Genomic DNA, 20,097 nt, shown 5'->3' with positions numbered 1-20,097 from the left:
TATAAAAAAAGAGAGAAAGGCCAAATAAAAAAAGAGAAGGCCCAAACAAAAGAGAGAAAAAGAGAGAAGGGACAATGCTACTATCCTTTTTTACACTTGTGCTTCAAAGTAGCACCATGATCTTCATGATAGAGAGTTTCTTATATTGTCACTTTCATATACTAGTGGGAATATTTCATTATAGAACTTGGCTTGTATATTCCAACAATGGGCATCCTCAAATGCCCTAGGTATTCATGAGCAAGCAAGTTGGATGCACACCCACTTAGTTTCTTTTGTTGAGCTTTGATACATTCATAGCTCTAGTCCATCCGTTGCATGGCAATCCCTACTCCTCGCATTGACATCAATTGATGGGCATCTCCATAGCCCGTTGATTAGCCGTGTCGATGTGAGACTTTCTTTCTTTTGTCTTCTCCACACAACCTCCATCATCATATTCTATTCCACCCATAGTGCTATGTCCATGGCTCGCGCTCATGTATTGCGTGAAAGTTGAAATTTTTTGAGAATACTAAAGTATGAAATAGTTGCTTGGCTTATCATCGGGGTTGTGCATGATGAGAGAATTTTGTTCGACGAAAATGAAGCATAGCCAAACTATATGATTTTGTAGGGATGAGCTTTCTTTGGACATGTTATTTTGAGAAGACATAATTTCTTAGTTAGTATGCTTGAAGTATTATTATTTTTATGTCAATATTGAAGTTTTGTCTTGAATCTTTCAGATCTGAACATTCATGCCACAATAAATAAAATTACATTGAAAATTATGTTAGGTAGCATTCCACATCAAAAATTCCATTTCTATCATTTACCTACTCGAGGATTAGCAAATTGCTATTTTTTTTGCCTATTTCAGTGTTTCGTAGAAAAGGAATATCAAACGGAATCCAAATGGAATGAAACCTTCGCGAGGATCTTTCTTGGAGCAAACGTAATCAAGGAGACTTGGAGTGGAAGTCAAGGAAGCAACGAGGCGGCCACGAGGCAGGAGGGCGCGCCCAGGGGGGTAGGTGCGCTCCCACCCTCGTGGGCCCCTCGTAGCTCCACCGACCTACTTCTTTTGCCTATATATACTCTTATACCCTGTAAACGTCCAGGGGAGCCATGAAACCAATTTTCCACCGCCGCAACCTTCTGTACCCGTGATATCCCATCTTGGGGCCTTTTCCGGCAATCTGCCGGAGGGGGATTCGATCACGGAGGGCTTCTACATCAACACCATAGCCTCTATGAACAATATTTGATTCTTCTCTATTACCGATAATTCCCATGTGTCGTCGGGAGAGTTTTCCTTCATATAAGAGTTTGTCCAGGCTTGTCCTTTGCTACAAAAAGGATTGGGCCATCTTGCTGCACCTTATTTACTTTTGTTACTTGTTACCCGTTACAAATTACCTTATCACAAAACTATCTATTACCGATAAGTTCAGTGCTTGCAGAAAATACCTTACTGAAAACCGCTTGTCATTTCCTTCTGCTCCTCGTTGGGTTCGACACTCTTACTTATCGAAAGGACTACGATAGATCCCCTATACTTGTGGGTCATCAGTCACTTATAGCGGGGAACAAACGAAGAAATTATTGTAGTATGACGCCCCCGATTTGACCGTACACTACTCATGCACGCAAATGTGTACGATCAAGATCAGGGACTCACGGGAAGATATCACAACACAACTCAAAAACATAAATAAGTCATACAAGCATCATAATACAAGCCAGGGGCCTTGAGGGCTCGAATACAAGGGCTCGATCATAGACGAGTCAACGGAAGCAACAATATCTGAGTACAGACATAAGTTAAACAAGTTTGCCTTAAGAAGGCTAGCACAAAAGTAGCAACGATCGAAAAGGCAAGGCCTCCTGCCTGGGACCTCCTAACTACTCCTCGAAGCCGAACTCCATGTAGAATCATCCTCGGGATCTCTAGCTCCTGGACTCCAGCATCTGGTTGCGACAATCAGGTATAGAAATGGGAAAAGAGGGAGAAAAGCAACCGTGAGTACTCATCCAAAGTACTCGCAAGCAAGGAGCTACACTACATATGCATGGGTATATGTGTAAAGGGTCATATCGGTGGACTAAACTGCAGAATGCCAGAATAAGAGGGGAAGAGCTAATCCTGTCGAAGACTATGCTTCTGGCAGCCTCCATCTTGCAGCATGTAGAAGAGAGTAGATTGAAGTCCTCCAAGTAGCATCGTATAGCATAATCCTACCCGGCGATCCCCTCCTCGTCGCCCTGTTAGAGAGCGATCACCGGGTTATATCTGGCACTTGGAAGGGTGTGTTTTATTAAGTATCCAGTTCTAGTGGTCATAAGGTCAAGGTACAACTCCGGGTCGTCCTTTTACCGAGGTTCACGGCTATTCGAATAGATAAACTTCCCTGCAGGGGTGCACCACATAACCCAACACGCTCGATCCCATTTGGCCGGACATACTTTCCTGGGTCATGCCCGGCCACAGAAGATTAACACGTCGCAGCCCCACCTAGGCTCAACAGAGAGGTCAACACGCCGGTCTAAATCCTATGTGCGCAGGGGTCTGGGCCCATCGCCCATTGCACACCTGCACGTTGCGTACGCGGCCGGAAGCAGACCTAGCCTAGCAGGCGTTCCAGTACAATCCGGCGCGCGCCGCTCCGTCGCTGACGTCAAGAAGAGCTTCGGCTGATACCAGGACGTCGAGTGCCCATAACTATTCCCGCGTAGTTGGTTAGTGCGTATAGACCAAATGGCCAGACTCAGATCAAATACCAAGATCTCGTTAAGCGTGTTAAGTATCCGCGAACGCCGACCAGGGCCAGGCCCACCTCTCTCCTAGGTGGTCTCAACTTGCCCTGTCGCTCCGCCACAAAGTATCAGTCGGGGGCCGTCAGGAACCCAGGCCCACCTCTACCGGGATGGAGCCACCTGTCCTTTCAGCCCTCTCATCAGAATCACTTGCGGGTACTCAACGAGCCGACCCGACTTTAGTCACCACATGTGTCATGTATATAAAGTATATAGTATATACCCGTGATCACCTCTCGAAGTGATCACGGCCCAGTAGTAGAGCATGGCAGACGGACAAGAGTGTAGGGCCACTGATGGAACACTAGCATCCTATACTAAGCATTTAGGATTGCAGGTAATGGTAACAACGGTAGTAGCAAGGACAGGCTATGCATCGGGATAGGATAAACGGAAAGCAGTAACATGTTACACTACTCTAATGCAAGCAGTAGAGAGGGAATAGGCGATATCTGGTGATCAAGGGGGGGCTTGCCTGGAAGCTCTATTGTACAGGGAGAAGGTTCGTCGGTGACGTAGTCGTACTCGGTGGCATCTGCGCCGGTCTCGGGGTCTACCGGAGAAGAAGAGGGGGGAAGAAACAGTAAATACGGAGCAAACAAAGCATCACAAAACATAACGAGGCAATATGCGGTGCTAGGTATGCCCTAACGCGGTAGTAAGTGATACCGACAAAGGGGGGAAACATCCGGGAAAGTATTCCCGGTGTTTCGCGTTTTCGGACAGATGAACCGGAGGGGGAAAGTTGCGTGTTTGCCATGCTAGGAATGTGTGGCGGACGAACGGGCTGCGTATCCGGATTCGTCTCGTCGTTCTGAGCAACTTTCATGTAGAAAACATTTTCATATGAGCTACGGTTTATTTTATATGATTTTCTAATGCTTTAAATCATTTTTAGAATTTATCTAATTAATTTAATCCAACATTGTCCAGAATAGCGTTTGCTGACGTCATCATGACGTCGGCATGACGTCAGCAGTCAACAGAGGTGTTGACTGGTCAAACTGACGTGTGGGCCCAGTGGGACCCACCTGTCATACTCTGTTAGGTTGATTAGGGTTTAGGTTAAACAAAATACTGTTTAATTAAACTAACAGGTCAATTAGATTAATTAAGTAGGATTAATTAACTTAATTAATTTAGTTAATTAATTAATTAATTAATGAAATTTATTTTTATTATTCGTTTTATTTATATTATTTCTTAATTCCTTTTTCTTTTTTTTCTTTTTTTTACACGTTCGGGGGGTGGGGCCCCACATGTCATAGGGCCAGGGGGCACTGGCCCAGTGGTCAGTGGCCCTGGCTACAGCGGGCACGGGCGCACGGGCGAGTGGGTACTGGGGCGCTGGGGGGGCGCACCGGGAGCGCAGAGGCGGGGCGGCGCGGGCGCGCGACCGAGCCCGCAAGGGCAGCAGCGGCGAGCGGGGGCAGGCGGACAGGGGCAGCGGTAGCGGGCGCGGACCCGGTGACGAACGACGGCGGCCCGAGGCAACGGCAACAGCCACGCAGCAGCGGCAGGAGGAGGAGGAGGCCAGGGGCGGAATGCGGCGAGGGGAAGGAGGGCACGGCAGGCGCGTGCGCGTGCGGCAAGCGGTGGGGCGGTGAGGGCGCGAGCGCCGCGGGGTTGGCCGGGTGCGTTTGTCCGCGGGCGACGTTTGGTGGCGGAGACGAGCGTGGAGGAGAGGGCGCGGCCACGGCAGAGAGAGAGGAGGGAGGGGAAGCTCACAGAGGAGGAGTAGGGCACGGGCAGTGGGGCCTAGGGAGGAGGTCAAGGACGAGGCGGCGAAGAGGAGGCAGTCCGGTGGGGGGGGGAGGAAGCAGGCCGGCGAGGGGAGGACGGGGCGGACGACGGCGAGCTCCACGCGGCGGTGGCGTCAGGGCCGAGCCCGAGTTCCAGATCGGGGGCGGAGTGGATGGGGCGGTGCGGACGGGCGTCGGGGGCGGCCGAGGACGGGGGCGACGGGGGGGGGGGGGGGGCGCCGGGCGTCGTCGTCGGGGAGGCGGGGTCCCGATCCAGATCAGGATCGTGGGAGGAGGAGTGGCGAGGGAGAGGCGTGAATCGGGGAGGAGAGGAGTGGACCAAGAGGGGGAGTGGGTACGTGGGGGGGTTAGGGTTAGCGCGTGGGGGGGCGGCAGGCTGGGCCGTGGCTTGGTTGGCCCGAGGGGGTACAGTGGCAGCTGGGCCGGCCCGTTGGTCGAGGCCAAGGGCAGTGGGGGGGTTCTTTTCTTTTGTTTTTTTTCTTGTTTGACTTTATTTCTTTGTTTAGTCTTTTCCTTTTTTTCTGTTTTATTTTTGTTCCTTTTTATTTCAGTTTTATAAAAATTAACACTAGCACCTAAATTTGTATTTATAAATATACTACTGCCACATTAACTTTGGCACCTAAATAAAATAGTTTTGTAATTATTTATTATTTAAAAGTATTTATTAAATAACAGTTTTGCCGCTGTTTTAATTACTATGGTGCATTTAAATACTTTAGAGGAGTGTGGTTTCTACACCAGTATTTAGTATGGATTATTTGGCTCACCCCGAACATTTTAGTTTTAATATTTGAAAACTTTTATTGTTTGCTTGATTTTGAATTTGAATTTGAATCAGTTTCGAACTAACGTGAGATTAGCAATAGTAATCGAGGTGACGTGGCATCATTAGTAGAAAGTTGCTGTAGCTTAATTATCCGGGCGTCACATGTAGGGTACAAAACCACCTCAAAGTTATCCTTTCTGATCGATCTATTCAAGAATCCGTAGTAAAATAACATGAAGCTATTCTTTCCGTTTGATCTATCCTAGAGTTCGTACTAGAATAACACCTTAAGACACAAATCAACCAAAACCCTAATGTCACCTAGATACTCCAATGTCACCTCAAGTATCCGTGGGTATGATTATACGATATGCATCACACAATCTCAGATTCATCTATTCAACCAACACAAAGAACTTCAAAGAGTGCCCCAAAGTTTCCACCGGAGAGTCAAGACCAAAACGTGTGCCAACCCCTATGCAAAAGTTCGCAAGGTCACTAAACCCGCAAGTTGATCAGCAAAACATACATCAAGTAGATCACGTGAATATCCCATTGTCACCACAGATAAGCACATGCAAGACATACATCAAGTATTCTCAAATCATTAAAGACTCAATCCGATAAGATAACTTCAAAGGGAAAACTCAATCCATTACAAGAGAGTAGAGGGGGAGAAACATCATAAGATCCAACTATAATAGAAAAGCTCATGAAACATCAAGATTGTGCCGAATCAAGAACACGAGAGAGAGAGATCAAACACATAGCTACTGGTACATACCCTCAGCACCGAGGGTGAACTACTCCCTCCTCGTCATGGAGAATGTCGGGATGATGAAGATGGCCACCGGTGAGGGATCCCCCTCCGGCAGGGTGCCGAAATAGGGTCCCGATTGGTTTTTGGCTTGCGGCGGTGGAACTCCCGATCTAGGTTTCTATTCGGGGGTTTCTATATTTATAGGGATTTTTGGCGTCGGGAACAAGTCAGGCGGGTCTCTGAGGCGGCCACGAGGTAGGGGCGCGCGCCCCCACCCTCGTGGGTGCCTCGGGACTCTTCTGGTCCATCTTCGATACTCCGTGGGCTTCTTCTGGTCCAAAAATAATCTCCATGAAATTTCAAGTCAATTGGACTCCGTTTGGTTTTCCTTTTCTGCGATACTCAAAAACAAGGAAAAAACAGAAACTGGCACTGGGCTCTAGGTTAATAGGTTAGTCCCAAAAATCATATAAAATAGCATATAAATGCATATAAAACATCCTAGATGGATAATATAATAGCATGGAACAATCAAAAATTATAGATACGTTGGAGACGTACCAAGCATCCCCAAGCTTAATTCCTGCTCATCCTCGAGTAGGTAAATGATAAAAACAGAATTTTTGATATGGAATGCTACCTAACATATTTATCAACGTAATCTTCTTTATTGTGGCAAGAATATTCAGATCCAAAAGATTCAAGACAAAAGTTTAATACTAACATAAAAATAATAATACTTCAAGCATACTAACCAAGCAATTATGTCTTATCAAAATGACATAGCCAAATAAAGCTTATCCCTACAAAATCATATAGTTTGGCCATGCTTCATTTCCATCACACAAAAAGCTCCGATCATGCACAACCCCGATGACAAGCCAAGCAATTGATTCATACTTAGCCTTTTCAAACTCTTTCAACTTTCACGCAATATATGAGCGCGAGCCATGGACATAGCACTAAGGGTGGAATAGAATATGATGATGGAGGTTGTGTGAAAAGACAAAAAAGGAGAAAGTCTCACATTGACGCGGGTAATCAACGGGCTACGGAGATGCCCATCAATTGATGCCAATGCAAGGAGTAGGGATTGCCATGCAACGGATGCACTAGAGCTATAAATATATGAAAGCTCAACAAAAGAAACTAAGTGGGTGTGCATCCAACTTGCTTGCTCACGAAGACCTAGGGCATTTCGAGGAAGCCCATCGTTGGAATATACAAGCCAAGTTCTATAATGAAAATTCGCACTAGTATATGAAAGTGATAAAATAAGAGACTCTCTATCATGAAGATCATGGTGCTACTTTGAAGCACAAGAGTGGTAAAAGGATAGTAGCATTGCCCCTTCTCTCTTTTTCTCTCATTTTTTTTGTTTTTTGGGCATCACACTTCTATTTATTTACAACTCAATGATTACAACTCGATACTAGAACAAAGTATGACTCTATATGAATGCCTCCGGCGGTGTACCGGGATATGCAATGAACCAAGAGTGACATGTATGAAAGAATTATGAACGGTGGCTTTGCCACAAATACTATGTCAACTACATGATCATGCAAAGCAATATGACAATGATGAACGTGTCATGATAAACGGAATGGTGGAAAGTTGCATGGCAATATATCTCGGAATGGCTATGGAAATGCCATAATAGGTAGGTATGGTGGCTGTTTTGAGGAAGATATAAGGAAGCTTATGTCTGATAGACCGTATCATACCACGGGGTTTGGATGCACCGGCGAAGTTTGCACCAACTGGTTGACGAAAAACAATTCCAGCATGGCGACTCCCACCTCCCCACCGCCACCCTAACCCTAGCCACCCCACATCGCCGGCGATCCCCACATCTCTCCGTGGGTTTTGCCATCTGATCGGGTCATCTTTCCCGGCGTCTCTTCCTCTCGCCTCTGGTTGTCATCTTCCTCATGGCGGTTCACGCTGCGCTCTCCTTGGGATTGGATTTCTCCCCGGGGATGAAGTTGGCGTCTGAGATCCAACGCACCTTCAACAGATCGGTGCATCCATCTGAAGACACGGGCCATTTCATTATGGTCGTCTCTTTTGCACGACACACCTTCCGGCTAGATGAGGAAACTGTGGGGTTCGCTCTTGAAGCGGCCATTGGAGGATATTGCTCCCACCTCAAGGTATCTTTTCTTCACCATGGCGTCTACTCTTTCAACGTTTCTTGCAAGGAGGTGGGTTTTTTCATTCTGCACCAGCGGAGTTTTGTCTGCGATCAGTTCAAGTGTTTTTTCCACCTCTGGGGTCATGGAGGCCCGGATTGGCAGAAGGAATTCCGTCTTTTGCAATGTGAATGCCAAGAGGAATGGGTTTTAGTCAGCCCCTCTAAGAGGAGAGCTCGTATTGGTTTAGAGGCCATGATATTTCCTCCGGCCAAGTCTTCTCTCCGTGCTCGTGCGGCCAGATCTCTTCCTCAGAAGCATGCTACGTTTGCAACGTTCATGCAGTACCCAGCGCGTAAGGGCTATAGCTATGGCCCGTCTACCGATGAGGTGGCCACGGTCCGAGCAGCGGGCTACCATGTCTCGTCTCATGAGGATGCGGATGATCTTTCCCCGGCGACCACCCCACCGCCGGCAAGGCTAGCGATTCAGTTTGGAACAATCCCGCCTTCCCCGGAGGGTTTATCTCCTGCCCGTTTAAACCCTGGAACTTCGGATGGCCGTTTAGTTTTCACATTGGAAGGTTTGGATTCTACCGTACCCGCTCAACCGCTTCTACCAGGCCATAATCCTCAGTTGGGCTCCAGGGTCCAGCCCATATGTTTGTCAGATGACGAGAGTGGCAGCCCATCACCTATGGCCTCTAGGGCTTCGTCTCCTGAGGATATTATCCGAGACCTGCAAAGTTTTGATGTTATGATTGAAGAGATGGCTGCGAGCTATTGGGACTGTCAGAATTGCTTGGCTATGCGCCACACATCAGAGACATGCACGAATCCGGTCCGGTGTCGTAATTGTTTTCGTTCGGGACACGTTAAAAAAAATTGCACCGGCAAGCCGCCTGACTTATCCGTCTGGGTGCCTAAAGTCCCATCGCCGGGTTTTGGGAAGCGGGACCGAACAGAGGATTCTCCCCCTGCCTCTCCAGTTTCCCGAGACCAAACGCCTCCGGAGAAAACCCCATCTGCTTCTCCGCCGCCACCATCGCCGCCGGACCGCCCTCACGAGCACGCCCACGCTTCCCCCAGCTCTGGTCCGGCTCCTGCTCTGCAGCCCTCAATGGCGGTGTATGAGATTGACCCGCATCGCTTTATCCCTGCGGGCTTTGATATTGAAGATGGCGGAGCAGATCGTCTACCTCGCACCTTCTACACGCCGGCCGTCCCGCCGCCCCGAGCGCATGAGCAATACATGGTGGCCATTGTGGAGCCGATCCCGCCTCCAGAGCTAGTTGGGGTCCGTCGCCAGCAGGTTCTTGATTTTCTAGTTCAAGTGATGCATGTTCCAGTTCTTTCTGCTCAGACTTGGTATCAGGGAGTTGGTCTGTTTGAGATGGAAGATCCTGTTGTCCGAGGCTCTTTCACTTTGCATCCTCCGTTCCCCTTAGGGATTGATGATGATGGCAACGAGTTTTTCGTCCGTTTTATTCCGCATAATCAGGGTGAAGGTTTTCGTGCTATTCATGGTCAGCGGACGGGGTGGTTGATGTTCATCGGCATCCCTTTAGACTACAGGAATACGCAGTGCATTGCAGATATGGTTGGCTCTTTTGGGCAGTTTCATTACTGGAATAGTACTGACCGGCGCAAGGTTCGAGCTTTGGTCCGCGCCTCGTTCCCCGACAATGCGCTAGTTCCTCGTTCGGTCACCTTTCGGGAATTTGCCAATTGGGGCGACGTCATGGTTTCTTGGTCAGCTGGTTGCTATATCCTGTCAGGGGAATTCGCTGGTGCCATGATCCCAGCGGATGAGGACCCAATGCCTCTAAATGGGAACCCCCACCCGTTGCCTGGAGTTCAAGTGCCGCAGCCATTTTGGGCAATGCCCCCATACCCTGCTTTGGGATGGAACGCTGTTCCTCCGGGCCCTCCACAAGGGCAGAATGAGGGGGCGGGCTGGGCTGACAATGTGCCGCAAGGAGCAGGATGGGGCCCGTGGGAGGAGCAGGTTCAGCCTGACCATCAGCAGCAGCATCAAGAGGTCCAACCTGTCCAAGACCAGGATTCTATGATTCTGAACCCATCTGCGGATTCTTCTGACAATGAGGATATGGCTGAGGTCCAGCAGCCTCTACAAGCCCCACCACTTGTGCAGCTGGAGCCGATTCATCTTGGCTTGGTCCGGGTTTTTTATGGACCAGTTTTGCCGCCGGCCATGATCTGGGAGCGATCTTTCAAGACTTTGTTACCTGAATTCTTCATCAAGGATATACCAGCCTGCCTCCCTAGTTCTTCTGCGATGTTGCTACAAATCAAATTTGGGTCTGCAGATCTGCAAGCGAAGTATCAGCTTTTCTCTGCTCCGCCTGATGTCTCCGTCCCTGGACCCAGCTCCTCGGTGGTCATTGAGGAGTTGGCATCTGACGATCACTCGTGTTCCACTTACCAGGTTTCTCAAGAGGACTTTCAGTTTTCTTCGGTTACACCTTCTCCGCTGGGTAAGCGACCACGTCAGTCTGCACGCTCACGGCGCTCCATCACGCTTGTGGAGCCAGCTCCCGACTTCTCCATTCGACGCATGACGCGCAGTGCTGCCAAGAGGACAGGCATGAAGCCCGTCTCTGCAATTTCTCCGAGGTCTGCCCCCCAGCGTCGCCCGAAGGCCAAGAAGCTTCGACTTGACGATGAGCCCAGCGTGCTCCCTCTCCCACCTCCGACGCCTATTTCGACGCTGCAGGCCATTGGAGTGGCTTTGGGCATCGATCCAGCCGAGTTATCAGTGGAGAAGCTTATGGCTTCTCCTAATCCTGCTGCAGAAGGTGATGGTCCACATGATGCTTGATGGCCCACGAAGATTCCTGGCGAGTTGGGCGCTTTTGCTTTTGCGCTCTTTTTTTGTTTTCAGTATCTGTCTGCAACAATTGGTTACTGTTATTGCAACATATGGTCCGTTTATGTCCATGCTGTTAAGCAGCTGGATCTGCAACTATATCCCTGCGTTGTTTTTTTATGGATAATTGCTATTTTCGCAACTGGAATGTGCTCTGTTGGAATGTGCGAGGGCTCAATTCTGAGGCTCGACAGCGTGATCTCCGTGCCAAGATTGAGGAGAGCAGATGTTCTGTTATTTGTCTGCAAGAAACTAAATGTGAGAGCTTCGATATCCGTACGCTTAGATCCTTTTGCCCTAGGCGGTTTGATCAATTTGTGTTCTCCCCTTCTGTTGGAGCCTCTGGTGGGATCCTCGTTGTTTGGAATTCCTCGATCTTTCATGGCCAGCTTGTGGATATTCAGAGGTTTGGTGTTATCGTCTCTTTCCAGTCGTTACAGAATTCTGAAAAATGGACCCTAACCACTGTCTATGGGCCATGTGAGGGCCAGCCTAGGGATGATTTTGTTAGTTGGCTTTATCACTTACCAATTCCACCGGATGAAAATTGGCTCTTGTTGGGGGATTTCAATTTCATCAGATCTTTGGACAACCGAAACCTTCCGGGTGGTGATACCAATGATATCTTTCTATTCAACGAAATAATTGGTCACCTGGGACTTTTGGAGCTGCCCTTGAAGGGACGGAGCTTTACCTGGTCTAATATGCAGCAGAACCCCCTGCTTGAGCAACTCGACTGGTTCTTCACTACTGCTGATTGGATCTCACACTACCCAAACACCGTGGTTACCACACTAGCCAGAACTTCCTCTGACCACGTGCCTTGTGTGGTGTCCATTGACACTACCATTCCTGCGGCCAAGATTTTTCGGTTTGAAAATTTCTGGTTGGATATGCCGGGGTTCATGGATTGTGTCTCCAAGTCCTGGAATGCACCTGTTTTCTCTGATCTCTCTGCTTCAGCGGTTATCACAAGGAAATTTAAGCGACTGCGGTACGATTTGAAAATTTGGAGCAAAAAATTATCGTACATCAAAAAGCTTACTGTTGATTGTTCAAAGGTGATTCTGCACTTTGATCAGCTGGAGGAAGTGCGACCTTTAACACGGCCGGAATTCAACTTCCGGAAATGCGTGAAGTTACACTATGAACACCTGTTAAAACTTCACTACATATATTGGAAGCAGCGGTGCACTATTAGGTACATCAAGTTTGGTGAGGAGAATTCAAAAAATTTTCGTGCCATGGCCTCTGAGCGTATGAGGAGAAACTCAATCTCCAGCCTCAAAACCAGCTCCATGCTTGATCCAGTGACTGATCATGCTCAGATGGCGGGAATCCTGTGGGCCTCTTTCAAATCTAGGATGGGCCGGGCCCAAGGGATCTCTATGGGCTTTGATTTGAATTATTTAATTCAACCCATCCCGGGGCTGGAGGAGTTATCCTTGCCTTTTTCTGATGAAGAAATACACAAAGTTTTGAAGGATTTACCGGCGGATCGAGCACCTGGCCCAGATGGCTTTAATGGGATGTTTGTCAAGCGCTGTTGGTCTATCATTGAGGGGGATTTCTTGAGGATGATTCGGGCTTTTTATGATGGGAAACTCTCGTTGGAAAATATCAACTCCTCCCTCATTACGCTCATTCCCAAAATCATGTCACCAGAAGGGCCGGATGATTTCCGGCCGATTTCCCTCACCAACACGTGTCTTAAATTCCTCACAAAATTACTGGCCAACAGATTGCAGCGGGTGATCCTCAAGTGCATCCACAAAAATCAATATGGGTTCCTCAAGGGCCGGTCGATTCAGGATTGTCTGGCCTGGAGCTTTGAGTATATTCATCAATGCAAGCAATCCAAGCGCCCAATTGTAATCCTTAAGTTGGACTTTGCTAAGGCCTTTGACACAGTTGAGCATGAGGTTATTGTTCAGATGTTGCAGCATAAAGGTTTTGATGCCAAATGGGTTCTTTGGGTTAAACAGCTGTTGTCTACAGGCTCGTCGTCTGTGCTGTTAAATGGCATTCCTGGAAAGCAATTCTTGTGTAAGTGTGGCGTCAGGCAGGGTGATCCACTCTCTCCTCTGTTGTTCGTCATCGCAGCCGACCTGTTGCAATCCGTGGTTAATCAAATGCTCGCGTCTGGCACACTTTCTTTGCCTCTTCAGACACATGACAGGGATTTTCCCATCATTCAATATGCGGATGATACGATCCTATTTCTTGCAGCTAAGGATGATGAGCTTGTGGCCCTCAAGAATATGCTGCTTACATTTCAACAATCCACTGGTTTAAAGGTCAACTTTGCTAAATCCTCAATGATCCCACTGAATATGCCTAATGAGGAGGCTGACAGACTTGCTGCTATTCTTGGTTGTAAAATTGGCCAACTTCCATTTACTTATCTTGGATTGCCATTGGGAACTACAAGGCCTAGGATCGTTGACCTCATGCCCTTAGTTGACAGTCTTGAAAGGAGGTTAACTGCAAGCTCTTCTATGCTGAATCAAGGCTCTCGTTTGCAGCTTCTCACCTCTGTCTTGACCTCTCTGCCAATATACTTTTTGTGTACCCTCAATATCCCAGCGGGGATCATTAAGCAACTGGACAGGATCTTCAGGCAATGTCTTTGGAGGGGTAATAATGATGTTCCAAAACAGTCCCTGGCTGCTTGGGAGCTCGTTTGCAGGCCAAGAGATAAGGGTGGTTTAGGCATTATTAATCTGAACATTCAGAACCAAGGGCTGCTTCTCAAGCATCTGCATAAATTCTATAACAAGGTTGATGTTCCTTGGGTGACCCTCATATGGAATAGTTACTATGATCACGGGGTCCCACAGGCAACAGCTACTGTTGGATCTTTCTGGTGGAGAGATATTCTGAAGCTGCATGAGGCTTACACTGCTATTGCTTCAGTCCACATCAACATGGGTGATTCTGCCCTTTTCTGGACTAATTCCTGGCACATTGGGGGCTTTGCTAGACCCCTCTGTTGGAGATTGCCAAGGTTGTTTTCTTTTGTCATTAATGACAGGATCTCTGTGAGGGAATTTCTCCAATCCCAGGATCTCTTCTCCATGTTTTATCTGCCTCTTTCTCAGGAAGCTGCTGCTGAGTTGCACACATTGGAAAATTGGATCATGCAGTTAGACAGAGACCCCACCATCCCTGATGTTTGGATATTGCCTGGTCAATCAGGAGGGTATACGGCAAAAAGTTTTTACAGGATCATGCACTCCCACTTGCCTACAATACAACCCTGCAAATGGCTTTGGCAAAGTAAATGCACCATGAAGATCAAGGTGTTTGGCTGGCTTTTGTTCTTTGATAGACTTAACACCAAGGATATGCTGGTTAGGAGACACTGGCGTTCGAATCAGGATGATAATCTTTGCCTCATCTGCAGTGAGTTGGCGTATGAGAATAGGATACATCTATTTTTTCGCTGCACTTTCAGCTGTAGAATCTGGAACTATTTGGGTATTGATTGGTCTGGAGGTTCAGATATCCTGCAATGTCTCCTGCACGCCAGGGTGAAGGATTGTAACAGGCCGAAACTTTTGGCTTGGATTGATTCTTTGTTGTAAAGTAAGTACAGTTAGTTAGCTAATAGGTAGACTCTTTCCCCTTTTGTTTTCCTTTCTTGTATAGTTTGTTATACTTGTACAGTGGATCTTTTTTTAATAAAGGGCTGTGGGGCTTTGCCACACAGTAAATATTCAAAAAAAAAAGTTTGCACCAACTCTCGTGGTGAGAAAGGGCAATGCACGGTACCAAAGAGGCTAGCAATTATGGAAGGGTGAGAGTGCGTATAATCCATGGACTCGACATTAGTCATAAAGAACTCACATACTTATTGAAAAAATCTACAAGTCATCAAAACCAAGCACTACGCGCATGCTCCTAGGGGGATAGATTGGTAGGAAAAGACCACCGCTCGTCCCCGAACGCCACTCATAAGGAAGGCAATCAAAGAACACCTCATGCTTCAAATTTGTCACACAACGGTTACCATACGTGCATGCTACGGGACTTGCAAACCTCAACACAAGTATTTCTCAATTTCATAGTTACTCAACTAGCACGACTCTAATATCACCATCTTTATATCTCAAAACAATTTTCAAGTATCAAACTTCTCATAGTATTTAATGCACTTTATATGAAAGTGTTTATTATACCCATCTTGGATGCCCATCTTATTAGGACTAATTTTATAACCAAAGAAAATTACCATGCTGTTATAATAGACTCTCAAAATAATATAAGTGAAGCATGAGAGATCAATAACTTCTACAAAATAAAAGTACCATCGTGCTCTAAAAGATATAAGTGAAGCACTAGAGCAAACGACAAACTACTCCGAAAGATATAAGTGAAGATCAATGAGTAGTTGAATAATTATGTAACTATGTGAAGACTATAAAATTTAAGAATTTCAGATCTTGGGATGTTATTCAAACAGCAAGCAAAACAAAATGACGCTCCAAGCAAAACACATATCATGTGGTGAATAAAAATATAGCTCCAAGTAAAGTTACCGATAGACGAAGACGAAAGAGGGGATGCCATCCGGGGCATCCCCAAACTTAGGCTCTTGGTTTTCCTTGAATATTACCTTGGGGTGCCTTGGGAATCCCCAAGATTAGGCTCTTGCCACTCCTTATTCCATAGTCCATCGAATCTTTACCCAAAACTTGAAAACTTCACAACACAAAACTCAAAGGAAAACTCGTAAGCTCCGTTAGTATAAGAAAATAAATCACCACTTAGATACTGTTGTGAACTCATTCTAAATTCATATTGGTGTAATATCTACTGTATTCCAACTTCTCTATGGTTCATACCCTCCGATACTACTCATAGATTCATGAAAATAAGCAAACAACACAATGAAAATAGAATCTGTCAAAAACAGAACAGTCTGTAGTAATAAGTATCATTGGAATACTTATGTAACTCCAAATTTTTTGAAATAAATTGGCGGACCTGGGGAATTTGTCTATTAATCATCTCCAAAAAGAATCAACCTAAAATCGCTCTCCAGTAAAAAAATGGCAGCTAATCTCGTGAGTGCAAACGTTTCTGTTTTTTACAGCAAGATCGCATAGACTTCACCCAAGTCTCCCCAAAGGTTCTACTTGGCACAAACACTAATTAAAACATAAGAACACATCTAAACAAAGGGTAGATGAATTATTTATTACTAAACAGTTGCAAAAGCAAAGGACAAAAATAAAATTGGGTTGCCTCCCAACAAGCGCTAACGTTTAACACCCCTAGCTAGGCATGATGATTTCAATGATGCTCACATAAAAGATAAGAATTGAAACATAAAGAGAGCATCATGAAGAATATGACTAGCACATTTAAGTCTAATCCACTTCCTATGCATAGGGATTTTGTGAGCAAACAACTTATGGGAACAATAATCAAATAGCATAGGAAGGCAAAACAAGCATAACTTTAAAACTTTAAGCACATAGAGAGGAAACTTGATATTATTGCAATTCCTACAAGCATATGTTCCTCCCTCATAATAATTTTCAGTAGCATCATGAATAAATTCAACAATATAACCATCACATAAAGCATTCTTTTCATGATCTACAAGCATAGAAAATTTACTACTCTCCACATAAGCAAAATTCTTCTCATTCGGAATAGTGGGAGTATCATAAGAAACTCGAATACTATAAATTGTTTCCACATTAAAAGAGTAATGTTCAGAAAAAGGGTAATCATAATCATGACAAGTTTTGTAAATATAATCATCACTACCTTTTATAACATAAGTATCATCACAATAATCATCATAAGTAGCAACTTTGTTCTCATCATAATCAATTGAAACCTCTTCCGAAATAGTGGATTCATCACTAAATAAAGTCATAACCTCTCCAAATCCACTTTCATCAATATAATCATCATAAATAGGAGGCATGATTTCATCATAATAATTTTTCTCATCAAAACTTGGGGGACGAAACATATCATCTTACTCAAACATAGCATCCCCAAGCTTATGGCTTTGCATATCATTAGCATCATGGGTATTCAATGAATTCATACGAACAACATTGCAATCGTTCTCATCATTCACATATTTTATGCCAAGCGTTCTATGTAATTCTTCTTCTAGTACTTGAGCACAATTTTCCTTCCCATCATTTTCACGAAAGACATTAAAAAGATGAAGCATATGAGGCACCCTTAATTCCATTTTTTGTTGTAGTTTTATTTTATAGACTAAACTAGTGATAAAACAAGAAACTAAAAGATTTGATTGCAAGATCTAAAGATATACATTCAAGCACTCACCTCCCCGGCAACGGCGCCAGAAATTGCTTGATGTCTACTATGCAACCTTCTTCTTGTAGACGTTGTTGGGCCACCAAGTGCAGAGGTTTGTAGGACAGTAGCAAATTTCCCTCAAGTGGATGACCTAAGGTTTATCAATCCGTGGGAGGCGTAGGTTGAAGATGGTCTCTCTCAAACAACCCTGCAACCAAATAACAAAGAGTCTCTTGTGTCCCCAACACACCCAATACAATGGTAAATTGTATAGGTGCACTAGTTCGGCGAAGAGATGGTGATACAAGTGCAATATGGATGGTAGATATAGGTTTCTGTAATCTGAAATTATAAAAACAGCAAGGTAACAAGCGATAAAAGTGAGCGAAAACGGTATGGCAATGTTGTCGGCGTCCTGGGAACGGGGGTCCCTAGACTTGCCTCCCCGCGGCCCACGGCATGGCTCCACCAGCGGCCCTGTACGGCCCATCTTCACCAGCAAACACTCAAGACCCTCACGAGGGGCCAAGCCTCACGAGGCGGACGACACATGACCTCCTCGGTAACGGTCTCACCAGGCCGGCTAGCGAGAGGCGGAGAGATCAAGGCAAGGGACACCTTGCGAGGTTTCTATGACGCAAGCCATGACGACTGGAGCTAGGCGGGCGCCAGCGGGCAGTGTCCTTGTTTCCTCTTTGGTGATAAAGAGGCAAGCGCAGGCGAGGAGTCCCGAGGCATCAAGCAAAGGTTTCCATATCGGTGCAACGAGACCAAGACCAGCAGGACGGCAAGACGGAGGTCACCATGGAGCCCAAGACGGCGTCACCCCCAGAACCTTTGGCAGGCGAAGACCACCTTTAGTCAGGATAACTTGTACTAGTTGTCTCCCTTCGAGTTTGGCCGTTGTTGGATCCCTTCCCGCTCAATATTTGGGGAGAGGACCAGGCCCTCTATAAATAGGACTAGCCAACACCATAGAAGGGGGGGGGATCATTCAGATCATCGTCTACCACACAAGCTCACCAAGCACAAGAACACCTCTCCTAGGGAGGCTGTTCTTCCCTTGTAACTGTTCATCCTCAGCCCAAGAGGCAATCCACCACACCACATTGGAGTAGAGTATTATACCACTTCGGTGGCCCGAACCGGTATAAACTCTTGTGTCTGTCGTTCTTTGGGTTCGTCGTGCTAGGCCTGACGATCGTTGCGAGAGCGAGGTAGAGGGAGGGAGAGATCTTCGTGCGCACCCAAGTGTTCGAACCTCAAGGGTTTTGTCGGAACCCGAAATCCGACATTTGGCGCGCCAGGTAGGGGTGCGCCAAAGCTTTCCTTCCGTCGATCTACGCTTCCCCACCACTGCGCTTCACCCCCATGCACTACAAGAAATATGTCAACTAGTGACCTTCTGTCAGTGACCCTGGAAGAATTGGTCATAGATCTATGACCATTTCAGACCAATTGGTCAAAAGCTGTTCCGGGGGCTCCAAACCCTAAACTATAACGACCATTTTGGTCAGAAAGGTCGTAATTTCCTTACACGAAATGGTCATAAAGTAGATAGCACTGGTCTGCTGCCTTATTTCTAGCTGATCATTACCAATATAGATGGTCATAACCTTGTAAATTGTGGTGGGTTGCTATGACTAGGCGCCACCTCATCAGTTTTGCCTATGTGTCATGTCCATGTGACAGTTTTTGCCCTAGGTTGTGAAGCAACCTATATTTCTGTCATTCCCAAAATTCCCAAAAAATCTCATAAATTCTTTGGGTCATATCTTCGTCAAATATGTAAAAAAAACCGTCCTTGCGTAGTTCAAAAATAATTCAAAAATATTCATTTTCCTATTCTGTTCAGGAAAACACTTTGAAGGAAGTACCACTTTGGCATGTCCAAATGGTGTCCATTTTCTACAGTGCTTTCCTCTACCCAAATAACCATCCTCCACCAAATGCCAGCTCAATCCATTCATTATTTTGAGCCCGGCTTCAACATTCGTATTTATGTCCAGTGTGGTACTTTGCAAAGCAAGTACCACCTAGGCTCCTCCTTTTGAGCTGAAAATTTGTGAATACGGTCTTCTTAGTAATTGATCATCCTCAGCCAAAACTCACACCCATTAGCCATGTGCATTTCCTGTACCGCCAATCAAACACTTGGCTGCTTATTCATGTTTGAGCATCGATCGGTCTCCTCATGAGAATCTTATGTTGTGATTTTCTACCTAGCACCTACCTGGGGAGTGCCCAACCCACTAGACATGCCTAGGCAGCCCAGAACACATGGCAACGCCACGGCCACGCGGTGACCACGCGGCGGGCATGCGAGTTTACGCGCTCTGGAGTTGGGGCCCTCGGCCACCGTCCAAACCTCAACGTATCGCCACCAAACCATGTATTTATGATTAAATAGGTACTTATGTAACTAGAAATGGTTTTTGGAAAAAATAAATAGCAAACTATGAGGCAGATGCAGTTCAAATTTGACCCGCTTCCAGCTGAATCGGCGGGAATTTGTCTTTTTCACCAGAGGTGGATCAAAACTTTTGACACCTAACCATTTTGTCAATTGTGCATTAAATATGGCCTAGTATTTTATAAAATTGATTTGGTCCAATTTTGCAACAAATATATGGTAGGTCCTTCATAAAAAAACTCATTTCAGGCACTCGGAAAATGGAAAATGAATTT

The sequence above is a fragment of the Triticum aestivum genome, chromosome 4D (assembly GCF_018294505.1).
Source record: "Triticum aestivum cultivar Chinese Spring chromosome 4D, IWGSC CS RefSeq v2.1, whole genome shotgun sequence".
In the NCBI taxonomy this organism is placed as follows: domain Eukaryota; kingdom Viridiplantae; phylum Streptophyta; class Magnoliopsida; order Poales; family Poaceae; genus Triticum; species Triticum aestivum.
This window is presented reverse-complemented; position numbering follows the sequence as displayed.